Source organism: Aegilops tauschii, chromosome 5, assembly GCF_002575655.3.
Source record: "Aegilops tauschii subsp. strangulata cultivar AL8/78 chromosome 5, Aet v6.0, whole genome shotgun sequence".
Lineage (NCBI taxonomy): Eukaryota > Viridiplantae > Streptophyta > Magnoliopsida > Poales > Poaceae > Aegilops > Aegilops tauschii.
The window spans coordinates 485,955,017-485,966,950 of NC_053039.3; the positions used below are offsets into that span (position 1 = coordinate 485,955,017).

General features: G+C 44.3%; 1 long non-coding RNA gene across 1 annotated transcript; it reads right to left on the reverse strand.

The window, feature by feature from the left end:
- Positions 1-9,249: 9,249 nt before the first annotated feature.
- On the reverse strand, positions 9,250-11,260 carry LOC141022153 (uncharacterized). Its single transcript, XR_012183173.1, has 4 exons — positions 11,129-11,260; positions 10,742-11,047; positions 9,695-9,804; positions 9,250-9,615 (listed from the first exon to the last, which is right to left on the reverse strand). It is a non-coding gene; the product is annotated as an uncharacterized lncRNA (long non-coding RNA).
- Positions 11,261-11,934: the final 674 nt, after the last annotated feature.

The window sequence follows — 11,934 nt, forward strand, 5'->3', positions numbered from 1 at the left end:
AACCCCTCAAATTGCATGAAATGAAGTTGCAGCAGATGTTCCAAGCTTCCTCAGAGAAACTAATGATTTTAGCTCCAGGCATAAATGGTGAAAACGGGAAGACAGAAAAGCATGCCATTCCAACAAGACTATGCAGAGTATCTTGTAGGCCATCAGCAAATCTTTTCCAAGCTGCTTCATTTCCAACCTCTAGAGTTTCCCAGCCCAATCTTGGTGTAAAAACAGTGCAATACAAGTGGATCATGAAGGACAGCCAATTATCTTCAGCAGGGACCTCAATTGTGATGTCATGTTAGTTTAGTGGAGTAAAAGTCAAGTCTCCTCCAGCATGACCCTGAATGAAAATCTGCAGCCACTTCCTCGATCAATGCCACATGCTCATTCCAAACTTTGAGACCATCATCAAATCCTGAATCTGCAGTTTGAATACCATCCATCATGGAAGGACCATCATAACCAGTGAACTATCTGTAACCAAAACCTTGATAAACTGGTGGAACAGGGGGCAATTCAGGCCACACACCCCATCCCTGTTGTGGTGGAGGAGGGGGAGGGGCCGCTTCCCAGGCGTTTGCAGCATTTGAAGGTGCCAGACTTGTGCATTGTGCTGTTGTTGTTGCATAGCATTCAGAAACGGAAGCTGCTCAGGATGAGGCGATGCACCCATTGGAGGAGGAGCTTCTTCGTTCCCCTGGATCCCTAGACTGGGGTTTCTGCCATTTAGCACGTACACACGTATTGTCCAGGAGGTACCAAGTCAGCTAATATCAGTAAATCGCTTGACTATCAGACTGAAAGGTACTAAAGCAAGTTCATTGATCAGCACACGAACAAGCACTCTCGATTTCTTGCAACCAGGGCGGTGCCAGTACATGCATCTACCAAAACACGACACCGCTTTGATAATGTAGTGCTCAGTTTGATAATTCAGCAGAAATCCAAGCAACATAACCCAAGCATCTCTCTCAATCACAGGCCTACGCATATTCGGTCCCTCATCATGACGCAGCAGATAAAAATTGGTGTGTTCATCTAAAGGCTTTTCTCCTCTGTTAACCATAGTATCACGCACTAAACTATCATGGAACCGGATTAAACCCAGACAGAACGGATAAATATCTCCATCGATAGTATGTGCACCATGATCATCAAACAAAACACGTCTAACCTCAGCCAAAACTGCTTCACGCTGCAGATCTGCGGGGGGCGGAACCACCATGACCAAAGCATATTGCGAGTGATCAAGCGGTGGGTCGTCGACTACCACCATGTTCCTCCGCAGCCTTCCCTCTGGACCTTGCTGGATGTCCATCTTGCCCGACACATACTGGTACGGGAAAATAGGGAGATTCGCCATGGGTGGTAGAGGTTGGGACAGGGAGGAGCTCTCGAGGTTGCAGGGTGGCGGACTAAACAGGGGAGGGAGCGTGGTCTCGGGAATCGGGGCAGTTCTGATAGGATAGAGAGGAGGCGAAATTTCCGGGGTATTTTCTTCCAAGGTGTCACCGTTTTGCACCGAATCCCCCTTTTTCCTCTAGATTATCCAAATTTGTTTCCTCTTAATTCGCCGCTGAGTCAGGTCCCGCGATTTTCTATGCCCAAGCTTGTTGAGATTTGACTATCGCAATGGAATGGTAGGGCCAAATGAGATCTTAACTTCCTTATTTATCCGGTCTTTCCTAGCCCAAGTCATTGATTTATTTGTACGTGACGAACAACACTAGCTCAAATGACCTAACAACCCACAAATTTTGCAACGCAATCCCACCAAATAACCCGAATGAGTATGACCGTGCGCCAAGCGTTTTTTGCACCATAAACCCGAAGATGAAGTTGCATGCATACCCTGAGGGTTTAAAGGAGTAGAATTGTACCTCTCAAAACTAATGTCCATGAAATTCTTGGAGTTGTGACCTCGGCCTTTGCATTGCATACATATTATTAATTTGTCAAAAATAAATGCCTTGTCTGGTAAATGAGGCAAATCAAGGACTGACATGATCACCTGGTTAGAATATCCTGCCTGCCATAGATCTAGAATTTCCTCAAGCTTTGTATCCAGGATAGCATGCCATGCATGACATTTAAAATTTGAACCAAGAAACTGCTTGCCAATCACCTTAGAATCCGGATGACATTTAACATAAGTGAGGCTACCAAAACTCAAAAAGTTTTATTGAACAATCTGGTCCTCCCTTAAGTCCTTTGACATGAAATCCAAACTTCCCAACTGCATATGATCAAACCTAGGGATATTAAACTTAGCCAACTCGGCGTGAGATGCAGTATCTTCTTGGGAATTATGTAAAAACCTCAAAGAACTTCGAATGGCCATAGGCGATCTGGACGAAACTTTTGGTAATTCATCATCAAGATGCCAATCAGAATCATCCCATGCATAATCCATGTGAAAATTTTGAATAGGCGAAAGTGACGAACAAAGTTCTGCCAAACACGATCTTTCAGGGCATAAATGAAGTGTCCAACATGATTTGAAGCCACCGAAAACCGGAAATTCCTTTTGCTCAAATGTGATACATTGAATCCCGAAGCCAATCCACCAATACAACATTGCAATACCAAACTTACTGATTCCTCCGAGAGAGAGAAAGATGCCGAGGAGAAAGAAACAACCAAGAAAAATCCCTCCCCAAACAACTGTCGAAGTACACCGTAGATCCAAATTTTGAACGTACCTTTTGTTCCACCTTGAGACCAGGGAAAAATTCCCAATGGAGAAGGCTGGCCATAGAGGATCTAGGGTTTTAGAGACATCCATGGCTGGTTTGGGTAAGATTGGTGTGTGTTGTGGGGAGGGAGGCGCAATGGGTGGGTGGGAGGAGGTGGGAGGGAGGCGCCATGGGTGGGTTGCTTCCCTTGCATATTATAGTTCATCACGAAGCCTTTATAACTTGGTGGCAGGATTGAAGAACTCTGTTAATAACACTATCATCTGGAAGATTAACTCCCAACTGAGTCAAGTGGTTATGATACCCAGACATTCTGAGTATGTGTTCACTGACAAAACTGTTCTTCTCCATCTTGCAGCTATAGAACTTGTTGGAGACTTCATATCTCTCAACTCAGGCATTTGCTTGAAATATTAGCATCAATTCGTGGAACATCTCATATGGTCCATGACGTTCAAAACGTCTTTGAAATCCCGATTCTAAGCCGTAAAGCATGGCACACTGAACTATCGAGTACTCATCAGATCGAGCTTGTCCAGACGTTCATAACATCAGCATCTGTTCCTGCAGCAGGCCTTTCACCTAGTGGTGCATCAAGGACATAATTCTTCTGTCCTGCAATGAGGATTATCCTCAAGTTACGGACCCAGTCTGTGTAGTTGCTACCATCATCTTTCAACTTAGCTTTCTCTAGGAACGCATTAAAATTCAAGGGAATGGTAGCATGGGCCATTGATCTACAACATAGATATGAAAAAACTATCAGGACTAAGTTCATGATAAATTAAGTTAAATTAATCATATTACTTAAGAACTCCCACTTAGATAGACATCCCTCGAGTCATCCAAATGATCACTTGATCCATATCAACTAAACCGTGTCCGATCATCACGTGAGATGGAGTAGTCTTCAATGGTGAACATCTCTATGTTGATCATATCTACTATATGATTCACGTTTGGCCTTTCGATCTCCAGTGTTCCGAGGCCATGTCTGTACATGCTAGGCTCGGCAAGTTTAACCCGAGCATTCCGCATGTGCAAAACTGTCTTGCACCCGTTGTATGTGAACGTAGAGCTTATCACACCCGATCATCACGTGGCGTCTCAGCACGATGAACTGTTGCAATGGTGCATACTCAGGGAGAACACTTATATCTTGAAATTTTAGTAAGGGATCATCTTATAATGCTACCGCCGTACTAAGCAAAATAAGATGCATAAAAGATAAACATCACATGCAATCAAAATATGTGACATGATATGGCCATCATCATCTTGTGCCTTTTATCTCCATCTCCAAAGCACCGTCATGATCTCCATTGTCACTGGCTTGACACCTTGATCTCCATCGAAGCGTCGTGGTCGTCTCGCCAACTCTTGCTTCCACAACTATCGCTAACGCATAGTGATGAAGTAAAGCAATTACATGGCATTTGCATTTCATACAATAAAACGACAACCATAAGGCTCCTGCCAGTTGCCGATAACTTTTACAAAACATGATCATCTCATACAGCAACGTATATCACATCATGTCTTGACCATATCACATCACAACATGCCCTACAAAAACAAGTTAGACGTCCTCTACTTTGTTGCTGCAAGTTTTACGTGGCTGCTACGGGCTTCTAGTAAGAACCGTTCTTACCTACGCATCAAAACCACAACAGTTGGAGAAACAAACACCCACCAGCCACCTTTATGCAAAATTAGTTGCATGTCTGTCGGTGGAACCGGTCTCATGAACGTGGTCATGTAAGGCTGGTTCAGGCCGCTTCATCCAATAATACCGCCGAATCAAAATAAGACATTGGTGGTAAGCAGTATGACGATCACCTCCCACAACTCTTTGTGTTCTACTCGTGCATATCATCTACGCATAGACCTGGCTCAGATGCCACTGTTGGGAAACGTAGCATGCAATTTCAAAAAAATTCCTACGCTCTCTCAAGATCTATCTAGGAGATGCATAGCAATGAGAGGGGGAGAGTGTGTCCACGTACCCTCGTAGACCGAAAGCAGAAGCGTTTGACAACGCGGTTGATGTAGTCGAACTTTTTCCCCGTTCCGACCGATTAAGCACCGAACGTACGGCACCTCCGAGTTCTGCACACGTCCAGCTCGATGACATCCCTCGAACTCTTGATCCAGCAAAGTGTCGAGGGAGAGTTCCGTCATCACGACGGCATGGTGACGGTGATGGTGAAGTGATCCGCGCAGGGCTTCACCTAAGCACTACGTGAATATGACCGGAGGCATAAACTGTGGAGAGGGGCGCCACACACGACTAGGAATCAATGTTGTGTGTTCTAGTTGTGCCCCCCCCCACATATATATATATATAGGTGGGAGAGGGAGAGGGGCAGCAAGGGGCGCCCCAAGTAGGAGTAATCCTACTTGGGCACCTCCCACAAGTGGGCCTCCCCCCTTCCATCAGTGCCGGAGGGGGAAGGAAAGAGAGGGGGGAGAGAAGGAAAGGGGGAGCCCGAATCCTCCCCTTTCCTTCTCCCTTCCCCTCCTTCCTTGTCCTCCTATTTCGTCCTATATGGGGCGCACCAGCCCACCACGGGCTGGTTTGTCCCTCTCTTGGCCCATAAGGCCCACATCTTTGCCGGGGGGTGCCCGGAACCCCTTCCGGTGACCCGATATGTACCCGATACCCACGGAACACTTCCGGTGTCCGAATATCATCGTCCTATATATGAATCTCTACCTCTCGGCCATTTCGAGACTCCTCGTCATGTCCGTGATCTCATCCGGGACTCTGAACAACATTCGGTCACCAAATCACATAACTCATATAATACAAAATCGTCATCGAGCGTTAAGCATGCGGACCATACGGGTTCGAGAACTATGTAGACATGACCGAGACACCTCTCCGGTCAATAACCAATAGCAGAACCTGGATGCTCATATTGGTTCCTACATATTCTATGAAGATCAACATACGTTATTCCCTTTGTCATTGGTATGTTACTTGCCTGAGATTCAATCGTCCGTATCTTCATACCTAGCTCAATCTCGTTACCGGAAAGTCTCTTTACTCGTTCCATAATACTTCATCCCGCAACTAACTCATTAGTCACATTGCTTGCAAGGCTTATTATGATGTGCATTACCGAGAGGGCCCAGAGATACCTCTCCAATACTCGGAGTGACAGGTCCTAATCACGATCTATGCCAACCCAACAAAACACCTTCGGAGATACCTGTAGAGCATCTTTATAGTCACCCAGTTACGTTGTGACATTTGATAGCACACAAGTAAACTCGGGCATGGGCAGCCCGGCCCGAGCCCGGCCCAAAAAACCCGGGCCGGGCCGGGCTCGGGCTTTATTTTCCAGCCCGAAAGATAATTCAGGCCGGGCCCGGGCTTCAATTTTTTCTGTATTTTGGGCCGGGCTTGCACGTGCGCGTACTAAAAAACGGCATCTGGGCCGGGCTTTCAGGCTTCGGGCCGGGTTTGCACGTGCGCGTACTAAAAAACAGCATCTGGGCCGGGCTTTCGGGCTTCGGGCTTGATTTCGGGCCGGGCTCGGGCTTGAAAGTAGGGAGTATTTCGGGCTTCGGGCGGGGCTCGGGCTTGAGAAATGAAGGTCGGGCTTTTACAAACCTGGCCCGAAACCCGGCCCGGCCCGACGTTTGCCCGGGTTTACACACAAGGTATTCCTCCGGTATCCAGGAGTTGCATAATCTCATAGTCAAAGAATATGTATATGACATGAAGAAAGCAATAGCAATAAAACTTAATGATCATTATGCTAAGCTAACGGATGGGTCTTGTCCATCACATCATTCTCCTAAAGATGTGATCCCGTTCATCAAATGACAACACATGTCTATGGTTAGGAAACTTAACCATCTTTGACTAAGGAGCTAGTCTAGTAGAGGCTTACTAGGGACACTGTGTTTTGTCTATGTATTCACACATGTATCAAGTTTCCGGTTAATACAATTCTAGCATGAATAATAAACATTTATCATGATATAAGGAAATATAAATAACAACTTTATTATTGCCTCTAGGGCATATTTCCTTCAGGTATATCTACTTGATGAAACACAAGTCTGAAACATTTGAAAAGTTCAAAGAATTTCAGAGTGAAGTGGAGAATCATCGTAACAAGAAAATAAAGTTTGTACGATCTGATCATGGAGGCAAATATTTGAGTTACGATTTTGGCCTTCATTTAAACAATGTGGAATAGTTTCACAACTCACGCCACCTGGAACACCACAGCGTAATGGTGTGTGCGAACGTCGTAATCGTACTTTATTAGATATGGTGCGTTCTATGATGTCTCTTACCGATTTGCCACTATCATTTTGGGGTTATGCATTAGAGGCAGCCGCATTCACGTTAAATAGGGCACAGTCTAAATCCGTTGAGATGACATCGTATGAACTATGGTTTGGCAAGAAACCTAAGCTGTTGTTTCTTAAAATTTGGGGTTGCGACACTTATGTCAAAAGGCTACAGCCTGATAAGCTCGAAACCAAATCGGATAAGTGTGTCTTCATAGGATACCCTAAACAAACAATTGGGTACACCTTCTAACACCGATCCGAAGGCAAGATCTTTGTTGCCAAGAATGGAACCTTTCTAGAGAAGGAGTTTCTCTCGAAAGAAGTGAGTGGGAGGAAAGTAGAACTTGATGAGGTAATTGTACCTTCTCTCAATTTGGAAAGTAGCACATCAGAGAAATCCGTTCCCGTGATGCCTACACCAACTGGAGAGGAAGTTAATGATGATGATCATGAAACTTCAGATCAAGTTACTACTAAACTTCGTAGGTCAACCAGAACATTTTCCGCACCAGAGTGGTACGGTAATCCTGTCCAGGAAGTCATGTTACTAGACCAAGGTGAACCTACGAACTATGAAGAAGGTATGATGAGCCCAGATTCCGACAGATGGCTTGAAGCCATGAAATCTGAGATAGGATCCATGTATGATAACAAAGTGTGGACTTTGGTGGACTTGCCTGATGATCGGCAAGCCGTAGAGAATAAATGGATCTTCAAGAAGAAGACGGACGCTGATGGTAATGTTACTGTCTACATAGCTCGACTTGTCGCAAAAGGTTTTCGACAAGTTCTAGGGGTTGACTACGATGAGACATTCTCACCCGTTGCGATGCTTAAGTCTGTCCGAAATGTTAGCAATTGCCGCATTTTATGATTATGAAATCTGGCAAATGGACGTCAAAACTGCATTCCTTAATGGATTCCTTAAAGAAAAGTTGTATATGATGCAACCAGAAGGTTTTGTCGATCCTAAAGGTGCTAACAAGGTGCGCAAGCTCTAGCGATCCATCTATGGACTGGTGCAATCATCTCGGAGTTGGAATATACGCTTTGATGAGGTGATCACAGCATATGGTTTTATACAGACTTTTTGGTCAAGCCTATATTTACAAGAAAGTGAGTGGGAGCTCTATAGCATTTCTGATATTATATGACATATTGTTGATTGGAAATGATATAGAATTCCTAGATATCATAAAAGGATACTTGAATAAGAATTTTTCAAGACCTCGGTAAAGCTACTTATGTATTGGGCATCAAGATCTATAGAGATAGATCGTGAAGCTTAATCGGACTTTCAGAAAGCACATACATTGACGAAGTTTTTGAAGAATTTCAAAATGGATCAGTCAAAGAAAGGGTTCTTGCCTGCATTGCAAGGTATGAAGTTGAGTAAGACTCAAAACCCGACCACGGCAGAAGATAGAGAGAGAATGAAAGGCATTCCCTATGCCTCAGCCTTAGGTTCTATAAAGTATGCCATGCTGTGTACCAGACCGATTGTGTACCTTGCCATGAGTTTGGCAAGGGGGTACAATAGTGATCCAGGAGTAGATCACTGGACAACGGTCAAAAATTTATCCTTAGTTACCTAAGAGGACTAAGGAAATATTTCCACTACTAGATTTTCCATTATAGCCGAGGGTCCAATCACCGTCGGATATATAAGTTCACCGTCGGATACCCTAATAACCGACGGGTCACCGTCGGCTATCTCCCGTCGGTCTTGCTTTGTCGGCCATTACACATATATCCGACGGTACCGTCAGATAATATCTTTTCCAACGGTAATAGACCGACGGTTAACCGTTAGACATAAATTGATCATCAGAAGCTCGACGACACTTATAGCCGATGGTTCCCCGTCGGATATTTATTTTCCTATGGTTATTGCCCCCCGTCAATTTTCTTAATAGTCGACGGTATATTTGACTGTCAAGGTTATTTATAACCGAGAGGAGTGCCAAACCGTCAGTTTGTATGATTACTGATGGTGCATAGAACCCTTCGGGAATTCCTTTAGTTGAGAATTTTCTAGCACCATCAATTGTATAAATTCACCAATGTTCTGAAGTTCCTGTGGTCATATTGTGTACCCAAGATGTTTGTTGCACCGTAGGAAATAAGTCACCCTTACAAATTGCTTGTATCGAGGGTTGTTGCATACCAAAAAATTGTGATTCATGACGATAGTATTTCAAAATATTGGCCTTTCAAATACATCTCAGAATCACACAACTACACATGATCAAAGAAAATATATTTTATTTAGCATAACAACAAGAAGTATAACATGTCTAATGAGTTGAATCAATATTACATTGGCCATACCGACGCATCTAAGAAGTGTCAAATGAAAAACAAAATAATGACTAAGATATAATGGTCCAAACATTGTGCATAAGCTAAATTGTTCATGAACTTCATAACTTCACTTGGTTGCATGACTCGAAGATCATCAGACTCATCACCATTATCGTCGTCTTGATCGTAATGCCCATCGCCATATATATAATTTCCCACGTTGCCATAGGTAGCATTGTCATCATTAGTATCATAGCATTATCACAACTCATTTTATCTCCAATATGACTTACCAATACCTAAGAAACTATAAGACTTGTTATAAGAGAGATGAAAAATGATATAATGCAGCTGACATTTAATTGAGCTAAAAGGAACAAACTTACTTGTTCAGGAATCATCTACACATTGACATAGAAATCACATCTTAGTAAGAATTATTAGTGTTACACCAGTACTTCAATCCTTTTCCAACCATACGTCTTGCAAATGGAAACTGAAAAGTAAAAATGAACAAAAATAAAATGACTATTGTTTTGCACCTTTTATGCACAGGGTTATACAGACTAGTACTTCTAGATCTTTGAATATAATTCACTGCTATTTGTGATAACTTGCTTTAGTAATCAACTCTACAAGTTAACCAAGAGGAACGGTTTATCAACTTAAAGTAAAGACTAAGTAAATCTAAAATCCACATCAACGCCTATGTGTTCATAAATCATTATATGGAGAACTAAAATGCCAAGGCGACACATACAACATGATTCAGGAACAAGATAAGATGGCAAATCTACCATCAGTTAAAGAAAAATCTGGATATGTGCCATTAAATCGACACAACTTTGAGAAAATATCATGGTAAGATCTTATTGTAGATATATAGAATTGAAAAGAACAATCCATTAGGAAATACACCATTCCACGGGTCATATGTGTCAGTTCATTGCCTCAATTGATGCCTTTTCCCCCTGACCTACACACACATTTCTCGACCCAAAAATATACATCAGGGCCAGCAAACATAACACACCCACAAGATACTAGAATGTCTTGGAACAAGTAGTTGTACGAAGCTAAACTAGTACTACTATCCTTATGTAGTAGTTTTGTCAGCATAGTTGTGTGAATCGTACATATTTGACATCCTAGCTAGCAAGGATTTGACATTCAGAATCAATCAGACTAGATTAACGTGGGTTGAAATCTTAGATTGCAGATAAGTACTACTCCAAAATTACTGGCGAGTAATTGGTACGATGGAACCAAAGAGGTGGTACGTAAGTTCAACTACCAAAATTTGGCCATCTCACGGGTGAATGGGATCTGCTTTGACAATGATTCGTAGAAAATCCAGATGAATGGAAACATATGTACTCCAGCATGTCTGAATTAAGAAAAAGCAGATGGATGGGATTTGATTATGGTGATACCTGATACGGTACCTCTTCGATCGGAAGGATCAAACTTCTGGCTGGGTAGGGAGGAGACATTTCCTCGGGCGGCTGTTCAGCTAGAGATGTGGATTTCTCGCCTCCTTTACCCTGCATGCGAATGAGAACCGATCAGCGCAGAACATCAGCCCACAGCGCCGGCCGCCCATTAGCACGCCCCGCCGCTCGGCCATCAGCCTTGCGCCCCCTGCCCCCCGCTCGCCCATCAGCCCGTGCTGCCGCCGCTCCCACAACAGCATGCGTGGCCAGTCGCCGTTTTCCGCCACCACCAGTCGCCGTACTTTGCTGCATGAATACAAAAAAATAAGAGATCAAGGCGAGGGGAGAAAGGAAGTTCCGGGGAGACAGAGGAAAGGAGGCACTGACCTAGCACCGTAACTTGCCGAGTGCTGTCGGTCGCTGCCACAACGGGTGAGAGACGGGATCTGGGTGGAGAACTGCTCTAGGCTCCAATCGAGAGGTGAGTGGGAATGAGGCTAATCTGGAGCTGGGCGGTGGCAAGGTTCACGACGGCCCAGTGGGTGGTTAGAGGAAGTTGAGATCGTGGCTTCGTGTCGCGTGGGCTATTTCGATTTTTTTTCCTTCGCGCGTGTTTTTTTTCCAATTGGTTTTCTTTTTTCGAGAATCATCTCGCGTGTCGGTTGAAACTTTCATCCCGCGCATGTTGACCACACTTAAAAATGTACTGTATCCCTAAAAACACTTACGAATTTATACACTTTGAAATATGCGTTGCAGAATTTTAAACTCAATAATGTGTGGATGGGACTGACAAAGTGCACTCTTTTTTTCTCAAAAGGAGGATTAACACTGGCTTCTCCATGCACCCAACCACTTTATTAATTATTCATAAAAATCTTACAAATTAATAAATCAATAAGTCTCTAGCCGAGGACGATCTGGGCCTCACCGGCTGCCGCCGCCGCCACCGACCACGCCCAGTCGCACCGCTCTCCTCCAGTCGTTGGTCCTGACCGGCACCACGAACATCGTCACCGGGATCCGGCCGCCACACCCATTGATCGAATTAGGAGCAACAACCCCACAATTCAGGGTATCCTGTGCCCCTCGGAGACCGCTAGAGGAAGAGCAGTACCTGCGCCACCGCCGTTGCACGCACGGGTTTTGCCTAGTGCCGACCATCGGCGACGGCAGAGGGGAGGGGAGGAGGT